Here is a 16,141-nt window from a genome sequence, read left to right as displayed (position 1 = left end):
GATGTCCCGCAGGTAGGGTGCGATGACAGCGTCGGCTTTGTTGAAGACGTGGTGAGGGCAGGGGTCGGTTGGAGATCCGGAGTGGATGGAGTTCATCATGCGGACGGTGTCTTCGGTGCTGGTCGGAGTCCAGGCGCGGAGGATGGTGGTGGGGGGCGGTGGTTCGGTCGTGGCGTGCGTCGGTTGAGTGCTGAAGCTGTTGTGTATGTCTGCGATCTTGTTGTGGAAGTAGGAGGCGAGGGAGTTGCAGAGGTCTTGCGATGGGGTGATGTCGTTGTTTCCGGCGTTGGGGTTGGAGAGCTCTGTCACGATGTTGAAGAGTTCCTTGCAGTTGTGTGCGTTGTTGTCCAGCCGGTCCTTGAATGCAGTTTTCTTGGTGGCGCGGATCAGTTGGTGGTGCTTCCGGGTGGCAAGCTTGAGGGTGGTCATGTGGTCTGGTGTTGGTTCCCTTCTCCAGGCTTTCTCGAGGGCTCGGCAGTTCTTCTTGGAGCTCTTGAGTTCGTCGGTGAACCATGGGGCCTTCTTGCTGCCGGGTCTGCTGGGCGGGGTCCTCAGTGGGGCGAGTTCGTCCACGCAGTTGCTGATCCACTTCGTGAGGTTGTCGGCGGCCTGGCTGGGGTTCGCTGAGCTGGCGGGAGGGTGCTGGCTCAGGGAAGCGGCGAGCTGGTCGGCTGTGATCTTGTTCCAGCTTCTTCGAGCAACCTGTTGCTGGTGGTGGTGGATCGTCGTTCTTTTGAAGGTGAAGTGGACGCAGCTGTGGTCCGTCCAGTGGAGTCCGGTGGCGTGGCTGAAGGCGATGTCTTTGCTGGATGAGAAGACGGCGTCGAGTGTGTGTCCGGCGAGGTGGGTGGGGGTGGACACCAGCTGCTTGAGACTGAGGTTGGCGAGGTTGTCGAGCAGGGTGATGGTGTTGCGGTCGTTGTTGTTCTCCAGGTGGAAGTTGATGTCTCCCAGGAGGATGTAGTCAGCGGAGGGGAGGGCATGCGGGCTGATGAAGTCGGCGATGTCCTCGCTGAATTGAGTGCGTGGTCCCGGGGGTCGGTAGATCAGGGTGCCTCTGAGGGTGGTTTTGGGGTCCGTGTGGATCTGGAAGTGCAGGTGTTCGGCGGTTGTCAGGGTGTCGTCGGTTTTGGTTGTGATGCGGATGGTGTCCCTGTAGATGATGGCGATGCCTCCTCCTGTGTTGTTGATGCGGTCCCTTCGGGTGATCTTGTAGCCCTCCGGGATGGCGATGGCGATGTCGGGCGCTGAGGAGTCGTTCATCCAGGTTTCCGTGAGGAAGGCGACGTCAGGGGCTGTGGTGTCGAGGAGGTTCCAGAGTTCGATGGCGTGTCTGTGGACGGAGCGGGTGTTGAGGAGGATGCACTTCAGGTGGTTGCTGCTGGTGTTCGGCTTGGCGGGTGTTGGTGCGGCAATGCTGTGGCGGGGGCGCATTCCTTTGAAGTCTGATGGGGAGGGCGGGGGAGCGGATTCCTTTGAAGTCTGATGCCGATGCTGAGACAAATGGTGTGCGATGTGACTAGTGATGTGCACGCGCCTGGCTCACATGAACTGTACCTAATCCGCAGTTTGTGTACACTTTTGAAAGCCTTACTATAATCTCGCCAAACAAGCATTCCTAAAGCAATGCCTGAGGCTCAACCTAAAAAATGTGACCCAGACGATGACCAGCCTCATGAGTGGGTGGTTGAGTTATAAAGAGCCAGATTTAAAACATTCAAATCTTCTATGAGTGTAGTGCCCTGGCATCTCGTGGGGTCCTCTAAATGAATATTAAGGTTGCACAGAAAAGTAAAGTTGGCACACCCAAGAACCAGAGGAGAGAGGTGATCTAAAACAGTGGTGCACCAATTCCCAGTGTATCCTTGTGGGTGGTAAATCAAGGTCTCCAAAACCATGAAATTGTATGTGAGGCATAGCAAGAAAAATACTGCCTCACAATCGCCAATAGGAAGATCTTCAATTTGCATTTACATTTATCTCTGAAAGTAATAGCAATTCCCCCTCCAATTTTATGTAGTCTATCTCTTCTTACAATCGAATATCTTAGGAGGGAGGCCAGCAATTATGTAAGGCGCAGAGGCTCATTGATCCACGTCTCCATAAGAAATATAGCATCCAGACACTTCTCCTCAAAAAAAGCAAACAAGTGTTACCGATGCGTGGGTGGTGATCGACCGACCGTCAGGGTGTTTCTGACAGCAGTAGCTGTGTGGCTGGAATCAGCATTATCTCCTGTTTCTAAATGGTTAGAGTCGCCAAATTTAGCTGAAAAAGAACAGCGGCAGTAGGAGGTGGGCTTTCCATCACTAATTACTGATGGGGCATATTACCAAGCAATAGCGATAATTATCGCTATTGCTTGGTTAGAGACAAAAATTTACCGCAGAGCTGCGGCGATTTTTATCGCAAATAAACCTTGGTATTACCAAGGTTTATCGCAAATGCGATAAAAATCGGCCGCAATGCATGAATATCGCTGTAAAGTCAGCGATATTCATGCATTACTGAGCTAATGCTCTTAGCCATGTTATCCACCTCCCATTGGATAACATGGCTAAGAACTGCTCAGGGCAGGTGTTAGCTTTTGGAGATATTCACGCTTAGCGCGAATATCTCCAAAAGTTGGTAATAGGAGATAGCGATGTTAGCAACTGTTTCCTGTCGCTAACATCTTGGCACGCCCACTTTGCATGTCATTAGAGATAAATATCACTGACATGCAAAGTGGGGCCCAAGATGGTCGCTATCTCCTACTAGCTGTCGCTAACTGGTGTTAGCGACAGCTAGGTAATAGGGAGATAATTTTATCTCCGCTTTCTTGGCTTTTAAAGCCAAAAAAGCGGAGATAAACCCCCTTGATAATATGCCCCTAACTTACTAATATAAGATTACATAGGAAAATTAAGTCCACTTAAAAGACTTTGGATCCCCTTTAAAACACCTGGTGAAGGTGCTCCCCAGAGACAAGCTAGGATAGAAAAACACTGTAAAGAATGGCACAAGACAACATTAAAACATGCACACGCCTGGCCCCAAGACGGCACATTTGATGGCACAAAATTGGAACACCTGGCTACCTTCTTGCAAAGCAAGTGCACAGGGTCTAAATTAGAGAAAAGGAAGACCACTTTAAACTAATGGCGGATCTTCTTCAAAAAGAAAGGGGAGCGGATTGACTGTGTCACACTTGCTCTCACAGCACCCCCACTAGGTTCTGGGGGAGGAAGTATAGGCCTTAAATACAAGGGATGAATCCATTACAAATGGATGAAGAACACCCCCCGCAGTGGGGTTTCACAACCCACTAATCACCAAACCCTCTAAGTCCCTGAAAAAGTCTTTACAATCAGACCAAATGGCCCCCCTACTTAGAAGCACCAGTAGCCCTAGAAACTTACAGCGTAATGTTGGAACTAAATATGTGGGACAAGTGAACTTATGGATAACCTTACATGTGCACGATAGATCCCCTGAAGAAGAGGAGGACAATGACAACAATGACAATGAGAAGGACTCAAGGGACCGGGGTGACAAGGCTTTATTGATCTCATCAGCCTATGGGTCCCAGAAGGGGTCAATGACCCCTGAATCAATTGTATCAACTGCCCCAAGTATAATAGGACAGCAACATGGTCTTATACCGAAAAGAAAATTGGTAAAGGGTCAAGGTGACAGAGCTAGTGGGCAAAGAGAGCAATGGGGACCAGAAGAGGCACTAACATGGTATAAAGCTGAACAACAGGGCCATGCCCCAGACTTGGAGATCAATCCCCATGAAAGGCAAACTGAACTATGACATAGGGAGAAATTAATATATAACACTAGCAGCCCGTCCCGACGTTGTCCGGGTATGAATTGCTGCCGGCCAGTAGTATATTGTTTTGTAGGATTTCGTTTTGATAGCATTTCTTATCTGTGACAGGCCTGTGAAACGCTCCGATTCACAGTGCACTGCTGATGCACTTAAGAGTGCGCGTTCCGTGGTGTGTGAACTCGAGTTTCCCTACTTTATTTTTCCTTGCAATATTATATAGCGCGAACTCGACAACATGGCATGAGCACAATTTACATTACAGAAGAACACATTCATTTGTGGTAGGCACGGGGAGACAAAGCGATTTGCCTGGAATCACAGGATGTTGAACTGATGGCGAGATTCGAACGTAGCTCCCCAGCTCTAAAGTTCGCAATTCTAGAACTTGTGGCAGGAGGTGTGTCTAAAAGTGTATGTCGGTGCTGGCCATCAATGAGAGAGACCTGTGCATTTTTCAAATGGGTGGTGAAAAAATATGAGTATGTTGCTGGAGATGTGGGCCGCCGTGCCACCAATTTACTTACCTGGAGAGGGTAAACACCCATTATTCCGCAACTTTCTTTCCGCATACCATCACTCTGCATACTTTCATTACGAAAGTACCATGACTCCGCAATGCCATTATAACGCATGGCACTACATTTTATATGGTTTTACCACGCATTCATTTACAACAAAATTCGTTGTAAATGCATGAATGGTAAAAGCATGTTTTTTTAATGTTTGGATAAGGTAAGTATGGGTATAGGGGTATATGTTTTGGGGTACTGAGGTATATGTTTTGGGGTGTTTGGGTATTGTAAGGGTTCAGATATAGTATTGGGTTATGGGGTTCAGGGTTAGTTTTGGGGTTTAGGGATAGGTATGGGTTTTGGGGTACAGGGGTATTTTTAGGGTTCAGGGCTAGGTTTGGGTTTTGGGGTATAGGGGTATTTTTAGGGTTCAGGGGTAGGTTTGGGTTTTGGGGTAGAAGGGTATTTTAAGGGTTCAGGGCTACGTTTTGGTTTTGGGGTACAGGGGTATTTTTAGGGTTCAGGGCTAGGTTTGGGTTTTGGGGTACAGGGGTATTTTAGAGTTCAGGGGTAGGTTTAGGTTTTGGGGTACAGGGTTATTTTTAGGGTTCAGGGCTAGGTTTGGGTTTTGGGGTACAGGGGTATTTTAGGGTTCAGCGGTAGGTTTAGGATTTGGGGTACAGTGGTATTTTTAGGGTTCAGGGCTAGGTTTGGGTTTTGGGGTACAGGGGTATTTTTAGGGTTCAGGGGTAGGTTTGGGTTTTGAGGTACAGGGGTATTTATAGAGTTCAGGGCTAAGTTTGGGTTTTGGGGTACAGGGGTATTTTTATGGTTTAGGGATTGGTTTGGGTTTTGGGGTACAGGGTATATTTATAGGGTTAAGATGGGTTAGGGTATTTAAAGGGAGCAGGGTGAGATTAGCACACGATATGAGACATGGCCTGAAGGGCGGAGCGTACCACACGCCCCCAGCATTTGTCACGCCCCAGCACACGCCCACAGCACAACGCAGACACGCCCACAAGGGACTACTTTTCTGGCATGGTTCTTTTACCTTTTAAATGTATATGGTGGGCGTCTGCATAGCCTATGTCATTCTGCTTCAACTGCCCTTTCCAACGCTGTATTGGGTGTTGTGATTGGTGCTGTGGTTCCTGAGATTACCCACCTCAAAGGTTTGTGCTCTCTCTTTATTATATTAGTATGGATCATAGCAAGTGCAAAGAAACACCTTCAAAGGATACAACACTTAATAGATCACCAAAGGGGGCGCCTTTCAAGGTTCAAAGGAGGTGAAAATTACGATAATTTGATAATAACAGACCTCACCTGATTAAAAAAAGAAACAAGAGAACTGAGGCAGACAAGTTAGAATTGAAAGGGTACATTTGTCAGCCCTACACAGGGAAGTTCGACATGGAAGGATGTGTGATCTTGCACAAGGACAAGTTAGGTCAGTTCATGGTGCAAGCCGGACAGCCAGACAGGAAAGGACTCACTCCAAGTGAGATAGTGGCTGAGGGAGAAAACAGATGGTACAATGTCGTTTCTTTCACGAACTACTTAGCAAGATGGACAGAAGTCCTAACACCACAGATGATGCCATGGTCACAAGAAGGTTCTTTTGAACCCCGAGACATTGAAGGACCAGGTTGTTAGAACCTAGCGGCGTCAGGGAAAACACCCGATGCCTTCGAGTTCCCCTACCTCGGCAAACAGAGACACGGGACGCTTCTTGATGACGTCAAAGACCAAAGTTTATTGGCTGCAACCAGGAACAGAGATCTACGAAGCACAACACAGGTGGTTCGCTAGAGACTGCACAAATTCAATGAGCGGAGCATGGTCTTGTATGCCAAAAATCACATTCCAAAGGTGGCATCAGTTACATACAAACTAGCCAATCACATGGTGACATTTCAAACATATCGTATAACGACAATCCCACTTTCCGTTGTCCAGCCCACCAGAAATGACCAAGCACATTCCATTTTCCTGTTCGATCAGGCCGGACAAACCCATCATAAAACCTCAACCCAAATCAGTGATTATGTCGTAAAGGAAGGAGCAGAAACAGATTGGAAGCAAGATAGAAAGGTGGGTGCAGTGTACTGTAAACTTCGGCATGTCCTGCTCTTTGATCTTTATCTGACCAGCTGCTTAACAAGGAACTGGCTCAGCCAGTCAAGCCTCGGGCAAGGGAGTCAGCTAGGCCAGGTCATTCAGAAGTCAGCTAAGGTGTACGTGTCTCAAAGACTCGTTCGGCCGTAGTCATCGGCCTATGTGAGGGCAACCACACAAAATGGCTGCCGTACACAAAATGGAACCCGAGGGTTCAAACGAAATCCCTAAATACGTAGTGTTCTCATTGAGCGATTAATGCGAAAACACTCGTACACACCGCACTCATGATTTGCGGTCCGCTGACACCAAAATCGTCTATTTCCGACGACCTTTATTGAACGGGTTCGGAACCACCGAACGTCAGACCCGCAAACTACGGAACTACAGACCCTCCTTTTGACCTTACATAGGCAACAGACCCAAACCCATGTCAATCTGAATCTGGATCTATATTCATCAGATAATCGATATGTTGCTGTAGCATCATCCTAGTACTTAGTACCTCTCTCTGGACAGGAAAAGGATAGCTATGACCATCCCAGAATCTTCCATCCCCAAGTGGATATCAATCCCCAGAACCATCCCATCAATGACCAATCTCCTTTATCTAAATGAACAGAATCGGAGATCTTATGTAGCTTGGAAATGGCCTGGAAGACTGACGGAGCATTGTCTGGAATGAAAACACAGCAGCTCGATTGAATCAATTTACATACTCCACCCCGGTCTGCTAGTTAAGAGCAACCCTATTCTGAAGGGTCATAAGTCTATCCGACTGGAGCTCAGCAGTCAAGTTACTAAGGGCACCGGCAGTTTCGACTATGGTGGACTCAACCACTCTCGTCAACTGGCGAATATTCCTGCTGTTAGCCATCGATCCCCAGAACGGCAGAAAACCCTTAAAGAAATCTCCCAACTCTTGCCCTGCAGTGTCTTCCTGACTGAAGACACCTCTAGCAACTCTCGTCTTATGGTAATCTGCTGCAGCTGTAAAAGTGGGAGGCAACAGAAAGGAAACAAAACATGTGCCCGAAAAGTCAGGGGGCAACCATGTATGTGCTTTATCGTAGCAGACAAAGTAAGTACCCTTAGCGGCTAGAAATGCTGGGGAAGACTGAGACGTAAATACGTAGGTGTCAGTACAGACGCTCTTCCCTAGCTGAGCTCTAGGATTCTTGCCATTACCCTGCAGACAATAGCGACCCTGATGGGGCACTATCCAAATCGGTGGAGAACTTTTCGCTCGCTGGTTAACACTCAGACTAACTCCATATCCAGTAACATCCCAACCACTATATGGTTGCTTCTCATCTTTCGGAATAGTTTCAACTGCATTAGTCCCTTTAACCATGTCGACTATGCATCTAGCTACAGCACTATTCTTCAGATTGTCTTTCGGTGAACGTTGGGGATAGACACTATGGGCATAGATAAACATCGTTCTATAAGCCCAAATAGAACCATTTAAGCTAATAGGCAAAACCAAGTACGGAATACCTTTATCAGTCGTATGGGGCATTAGACCACAAATCCAACAATTTGTCGTGTTCATGACTAACTGGTGTTGCTGCAAAAGTTGAATAAAGGAATTATTGGCAAATTCCAGTCGTCTAACTACCTCATGTTCAAGCAAAGGATGAAAAGAATGAGAAGAAATAGTAGGTGGAGGTGTAGGTTGTACAGTGGGAATAAACGTCACTTTAAAAGAGAATGTCACATAACCAATTAAAAATATCATTAAACTCAATAGCAAAAACAAACACAATATTAAAAATCTTTTCCGTGTGATTAGTTTGTATATCTTATTCTTAAAAGTCATTGTCCTTACAGGTCTCTCCAACTCGAAGAAATCCATCCTAACTAAATATGCTGCTCGCGATGGTAGGGTGTTCTATACTAAGGAATGCCTCTGTCAACCCAGGGCAACTCCCTTAGGCCAACCAAAACCTTCGACCTAGTGTCTCAGGCTTGCACTCCAAAGACTTCGGCAACCGCGACCCTACAGCTGAACCCGGATGGCGGTTCGAAAAACAAAAATGAGTAGATCCTCGGTGGAGAGTTAACCTGTAAACAGAAGAATCATAAAAACTTCTTTTATTTTATTAGTCCCACGACTCTTGGTCGCAAATTATAACGATCTTTTCCAGGCAATGTTTGATCTTTGAATAAAAGATCAGGCTCAGTAGTATTCAATCGATTCAAAGGAGGCACAGCTTCTTGCAAGAGAGCGTCACTTTCTTTCTCAGAGTTTGTTCCAATCAGACGGGCATCGCTGAATGGCAAAAATCGTGGCACAGTTTCTGTTTCAGAGTCTGCGAGTCCTTCCTGGACCCACCGGTCGTACGGTAAGGGCAATGGGGCCCGTTTGCAATGTACGCTGTGGATCCAGTGTTTCTTGCCTTGCACTCGAACTGCAGAATGTGTAGACAGGAGAACTAGATGTGGTCCTGTCCAACGAGGCTGATCATTCTTGTTCCGCTGGAAGTTTTTGATAAGAACACAGTCACCGGGTTTGATGGCGTGACCTGGATCCTCAGAAGCTTGTGGCAAACTCTCATAGACCTGTTGGTGTAAAACACGCAATTTAGCCGTCAGTTCGTGCAAGTAATCAAGCAACACAGGGTACTCAAGGTCACTAAACTTTATTGGTCTTGGTACGCCTCAAATATTCGCCGGGCGACCAAACACAACCTCATACGGACTCAACCCATTCGCGAATGCACAGTCATTCTTGTGGACAGGAGCGCTAAAGGCAAAGCATCTGGCCATTGTAAACCAGTGCTCGCTTGGATTTTGGCCAACTTTAACTTCAAAGTGCCATTATAGCACTCGACTAAACCAGCTGATTGGGGGTGATTTGCAGCGTGGAACTTCTGCCGGATTCCTAATCCCTCGCATACTTTCTTCATCACTTGACCCACAAATTCACTCCCATTGTCACTCCAGATAATTCTCGGCAAACCAAATCTTGGGAAAAATTCCTTGATTAGGGCTTTCGCTGTGGACAAGGCAGTATTGTCCTTCAAAGGATGAGCTTCCACCCATCTAGAAAAGGAGCAAACAACCACCAAAACATATTTCAGGTTGTTGCACCTGTCCATGTGGATGAAATCTAGCTGCAAAGCCTCAAACAGATACGTAGGAGGAGCAAAATGACCAGCTGGTGTTGGAGTTCCCTTACCAGGATTGTACATCAAACACACCATACAGTTCTTAACCAAATTCTCTGCACATTTGGGAATTCCCACATTCTGCCAAACCCGGAGCCAACAACTTACAAATCCCTTTCACTCTGATATGTGCCATCCCATGAGCCATTGTAACAACTGGAAGCACATACGCGTCAGGCAACAACCATCTTTGATGCTCAGACAAATCAGTCCAACAACTATTCGAATCCAATCTACCCTTACTTTCTCTCCATTCATTCAACTCTTTCTCTGTAGCTTCAGTTTGGATGGATTTCACACTCTCAATCGTGTCTTCACACATACTTTTCTCTGGAACCCATCTCGCCGGACCTGCAACATACATTCGGCTCATCACATTTCTCGCAGTTTCTTTCGCAACTTCATCCGCAAACGCATTTCCGCGGCCAACATCATCCGTAACTTTCTTATGGGCACTACATTTCACAATCGCTACTTGCAACGGCAAAGTAAGTGATTCAAGGAGCTCATTCACCAACTGCCCATGTTGAATCTTCGTTCCATGGGAAGTCAAAAACCCACGTTCACGCCACAAACGTACAAAACTATGAGCCACACCAAACGCATACTGGCTGTCAGTATACACATTCACTCGTTTTCCTTTCGCCAATACACATGCTCTCGTTAATGCAATCAACTCTGCTGCTTGCGCTGAATTATGTGGGATACGTGCAGCTTCAACAATCGTATGCAAAGTCGTCACAGCATATGCCGCAGTCGTATCACCATTCGGCAACTTAAAGCACGAACCATCAACCCACAAAGTACCATCACACTCTGGAAGAGGAGTATCCCTAAGGTCTATTCTCCCTTTCGTTTCAGCTGCTGCTGCTGTTGCTCTCAGACAACTCGGCAACGCTCTAGCTACCGGATCCAAAGTCGACGAAAAATATGCACATGGACGTTGCTTATCGCCAAACTGTTGAGTCAACACTGACAATGCACATCCCTCTCTCTCATGGACATACAATGTGAATGGCTTACTGTAGTCGGGAGTACCCAACACAGGAGCCGAACACAACGCATTGCGTAATTCGGAAAAGCTCTTCTGACATTCGTCAGTCCAAGGAATAAGATTTGGAGTATCATTAACAGTAAGAGCTATCAAAGGCTTCGCTAACAACGAGAAATTAGGGATCCACTGTCTACAGTACGACGTAATACCCAAAACGCACGTACTTCTCTCTGTGTTGTAGGAACACTCATTTTCGCAATCGCTTGAATTCTTTCTTGGGTCAGTTTCCTTCCCTCCTTCGATAAGAGGTGACCTAAGTAGGTTACTTCTTGTCGACAATATTGCAACTTGGAGAGAGAAACTTTGTGATGAAAATCAGACAAGTGGCGTAACAACTGCAAAGTGGCTTCTCTACAAATCTCTTCATTGTCAGCAGCAACTAACAAGTCATCAACATATTGAATAAGGGCAGCACCATCAGGTAAAACCAACAGATCAAGTTGTGTTTTCAAAGCTTGGCTATAGATCGATGGACTCTCGCAATAGCCTTGAGGAGCGCGCTTAAAGCGGAAACTTCGTCCTCCTAAAGAGAATCCAAAGATGTCTCTACTCTCCACGGCAATCGGGATGCTGAAGAAAGCATTCTTCAAGTCAATCACCGAAAACCACGTGGCTGTAGCCGGAATCAGAGTCAACAAAGCGGTGATATCAGGCACAACAGGAAATTGCGAAACGCCGATCTTGTTCACTTCGCGAAGATCGATCACAAACCTATATACAGGAGGCTGTGAAGAATCTGTTCTCTTCAGAACAGGCAAAACGGGACTATTACACACATTACCTCTCGTTTCCTCAATCACACCCTTATTGATCAGATCATAAATGATCGCTAAAAGTGCACGCTCACCATCACTCGAGATACGGTACTGTGGAATGCGTGGTAACTTAGCATTCGCCTTTAGTGTCACAACATATGGAGGAATCTCTAAAAGACCAACATCGTTTGGACCAGTAGCCCGCAACGAATCGGGTAAAGAAGACAATTCAAGTGGAAGTCTGTCTTTCGATATGTACATCGGAGAGATCACTCTCTCACCCAACGTAAGATGTACTCCTGACGGAGAACAATACAACGTGGCATACAATCTCTTCAACAAATCCAATCCCAACAAGTTCTCACCACAACCTGTAGTCAAAATGAGGGGTGCTTCAAATTTACAAGGTCCAACAGAAAGAGACAACAGAGTAGAAATCGGATTTGTAACCGGGGCGCCAGAAAAATCTACAGAAAGGTTCTCAAAGCCAGACAAAGGTGCGCCAGGGAGTTTAGAGTGCATAATAGAACTCTTCGCAGCACCAGTATCTAACAGAAAAGGCTCTGAACACCTGATGCAATCACTTCAACATAAGGTCCACTCTGATCTACTGGAACTGAAACAACTCCCTCTCTTTGTCCAGGGCTGTCCGAACAATCATTACCATTCACTTCCTCACCTTTAACATAGTAATCATCCGTATAGTACTGTGCTGTCCTACCAGATGAACCCTGCTGCTGATCAAAATAATTCATTGAATTCTGTTGGGGCAAAGAACGCACATTCTGTCCGCGACCTCTACCTCTAGGCGCTTGTTGAGCACCTCGACCTCTCACACCAGAAGAACCATTCGTACGCTGTAACAAAACCGGACAACTATTCTTGAAATGGCCCTCTTCTTTGCAATACGCACACTGATTAGGCCCATACGGGAATCGCTGTTGAGAAAACTCATTCCTTTGCGAGTTTCTCGAATATTGCTGATTCTGCTGATAATCGCGCTGATTATTAGTACGGGGTGGATAAGCTTGTTGTAGAAGAACTTTAGTCTTCAATTCCTTAGTCTTCTTATCCGCTTTCTCTAACTCATCTTTGTGCCTATTTATATAGTACTGGGCCGTAGCTAAAATCTGTGCTGACGTGGAAACAGCCCAAGCACTCTCAGAATCCTTCAACTTAGTACACAACTCGGGAAGCAGATTATGCACAAACTTGTCGACAAACAATCTCTGGCCACCCTCAGTAGCCATATCCTGACCACTATGATCTACAAAGGTCTCTTCAAATCGCGTGAAAAAGTCAGACACCGTTTCATCTTTCTTCTGCTTGCATGCAGACAACTTGTCCTAGTGTGAAGTGTGGCTCACTGGTTAGAGCAGGCAGACCCTGAAGCAGAGGTCAGACCCGGGACCAGGGTTCGATTCCCGACGCTGCAGGGTGTTGAGCTCAAAATGTCCACGGACTCGATAATTCTCGCTTCGGTACCTGACCTAATCATGGGTTCACACTCTGCAACTCTGGGCATTAAGCTTGCTTAATCTCCACAACGGCCCACCCGCGGCGGGATACCTGGCTTTCACCTTGGGGATGCCCTGTAGGGGCTATCTCACAGGGAAAAACCAGGACGGGTTCCCAAGGCAAGCGCTTAGAGACCCCTGGGTGATAAGCGCTATATAAATCCAATATACAATACAATACAATACAACAGTTTAACTTCGAGATTATCTAAAATCTCTGTTTCAAAGCAACCGTAACGGGGCCACTGTAGGACACCGTCGTCTCTGTATATTTTACCCAGATGTCATTATAACCAATAGGGCCCACACCATGTTTCACATAAAGGTCATACGTAGGAGTTCCAATCGGAGGAACCGGACACGAATCCTCTAACCAGGAATCCTTAGAACAACCACAACCAAATATCTTTCCAAGTCTGCTAAGACCAGGCATCTTCGCTCACTAGTCTAGCTTCAAACTACAAGGAAAAATCTGAAAACGATAGTCTCGTGAATGCACGAGTCCCTTGGCTTTGGGGCCTGCAGGTACCAAATCAAAGCGATCCACGAAGGGATACCAAAACAAACTAAGGACTGGGAGACGCTCCACTCATACTTAACTGAAATGTCGATGGCGTCACCAGAAGACCCATCTATCGCCTCGCTCTACAAATCGTCTAAGGCTCCAAGACAGGGTGACAGTCAGCGCAGCAGTCCTTCGTAGCCGTCGGGAAGAGGGGAACCTCGCAGCAAAGACTTTTGGACCACGACGACATACAGGGGGCGATGAAGTGGTTGGCCTTCCTCCAGAATTTCCACATGAAGCTCTCCACTATCTTCAGGCTTGGACCGGTACCGCTGAAGTCGCCCCACGTTGGGTGCCAACTGAAGGACCAGGTTTTTAGAACCTAGCGGCGTCAGGGAAAACGCCCGATGCCTTCGAGTTCCCCTACCTCCGCAAACAGAGACACGGGACGCTTCTTGATGACGTCAAAGACCAAAGTTTATTGGCTGCAACCAGGAACAGAGATCTACGAAGCACAACACGGGTGGTTCGCTAGAGACTGCACAAATTCAATGAGCGGAGCATGGCCTTTTATTCCAAAAATCACATTCCAAAGGTGGCATCAGTTACATACAAACTAGCCAATCACATGGTGACATTTCAAACATATCGTATAACGACAATCCCACTTTCCGTTGTCCAAACCACCAGAAATGACCAAGCACATTCCATTTTCCTGTTCGATCAGGCCAGACAAACCCATCATAAAACCTCAACCCAAATCAGTGATTATGTCGTAAAGGAAGGAGCAGAAACAGATTGGAAGCAAGATAGAAAGGTGGGTGCAGTGTACTGTAAACTTTGGCATGTCCTGCTCTTTGATCTTTATCTGACCAGCTGCTTAACAAGGAGCTGGCTCAGCGAGGTCAGCCTCGGGCAAGGGACTCAGCTCGGCCAGGTCATTCAGAAGTCAGCTAAGGTGTACGTGTCCCAAAGACTCGTTCGGCCGTAGTCATCGGCCTATGTGAGGGCAACCACACAAAATGGCTGCCGTACACAAAATGGAACCCGAGGTTTCAAACGAATTGATGCGAAAACACTCGTACACACCGCACTCATGATTTGCGGTCCGCTGACACCAAAATCGTCTATTTCCGACGGCCTTTATTGAACGGGTTCGGAACCACCGAACCTCAGACCCTCAAACTACGGAACTACAACATGGCAAGTGCAAGGATGCACATTTTTCAGCTCAAAGGGGATTCAGATTGGGATTATCCTTATATGCAAGATAGCCTGTGCGTATGGTAAAGGTAACCAGAAAATGTGATTCATGTCATCCTGAAGGCTTAGTTAACACACCTTGCCCCAAATTCCCCTAGTATTCAAAGGATGGAGAGTACAACTTTATGTAACTTGGCACGTTATGGACAAAGAGAACCATATAAAACAATTGCCACCCCTCGTTGAAGATGCGAGGAAGTGGAAAGCAGTGCTTGAAAAAGCACACTGCCGGTAGCACACTTGCAAGTGTTGATATCAAGAGTCTGTTAAGTTTCCCCATAAGAGATGAGTCAGATGTATTATTCAGGAAGGCAGGAGTACAGAATGTGACACTGACTGACCCTAGGTGTGGCGGATCCTCCTTCAATACCTACAGAGGAATATTTGGAAACAACTGCGAAAAATGTATCCAGACAGGCCAGACATTGGTTCTCTTATGGTGCAGACAATGCAGCAAATGAGGATCCAGCACAGTTCCTTAGTCAAATGAAGGATAAATTGATGCAGGAAGTTTTAGAAAGTTGGGACGTGACTGGAGGAAACACAATTTTGTTTTATAATATAGTGAAAAAGGGACTACCAGCTGAAGTGCAGGACAAACTAGACAACATAGTGGCATTAGACGCCAAACCATGGACGAAGATACAAGCACATATAATACGCTTCTGTAAGAAGAGAAAGGAAATGGAAAAGAATGGAAAAGACAAAATAGTACAAGCCGCAATCAAAATTGGTCCAGCAGAATTTTGCCAAGAAAACAGAGGGAGGAATAGCTACCACCGCCACCCAACTAGCTGCAGTATCCCTGGGTGTGCCACCTGAAAGCACCACAATACAACCCCAACGATATGCCCAGGGATGAAATGATAAGAATGGAAGAGGAGGGCGAGTATGGTTTGGGGGAAATAGATCAAACACATTCTAGAGTGGACAGACATGCCACTATTGCAGGATACCAGGGCATTTTATTAGAGACTGCAGGTTCAGAAAGAATGATGAACATAACAATCAGATGAGGGCAGCATATTGCCAACAAATGGCACCACCCGGTGGCATCATGGCTCATCCCACCATAAGTCCCAAGCGATACATCTCTCGCAGCCCCAAATTCAATTGCAGTCTCAACAACATTAACAGCCCCAGCAATTACAGCAACCCAGGCCCCAAATGCAATAAGGGCAACAACAGACAGTGGTGCCTACCTTACAGCACCAGAACTCACAAAGAGGGGTAACAGTCAGGGGAAGGAACCCCTTCAGGCAAAACTACATAGGACGATATTCCCAATGAAGGTGCCCATGGAGTAGTCTCATGTATCCAGTCCTATTGGTGACCCACAGGCCAGGTGAGGAACCCACTGTGACAGTAGCCATAAATGATAGAGTGTACAGCATTCTCATGGACACAGCGGCCACCAGGTCCTG

General features: G+C 46.7%; 1 pseudogene; it reads left to right on the top strand.

The window, feature by feature from the left end:
* Positions 1-15,793, top strand: part of LOC147717559 (uncharacterized) — a 40,272-nt pseudogene extending 24,479 nt beyond the window's left edge.
* The last annotated feature ends 348 nt before the right edge of the window (positions 15,794-16,141 follow it).

The sequence above is a fragment of the Lissotriton vulgaris genome, chromosome 5, assembly GCF_964263255.1.
Source record: "Lissotriton vulgaris chromosome 5, aLisVul1.2, whole genome shotgun sequence".
Taxonomy (NCBI): Eukaryota; Metazoa; Chordata; class Amphibia; order Caudata; family Salamandridae; genus Lissotriton; species Lissotriton vulgaris.
The sequence above is the reverse complement of the archived record's forward strand: the minus strand, read 5'-3'. Positions and strand labels throughout refer to the sequence as shown.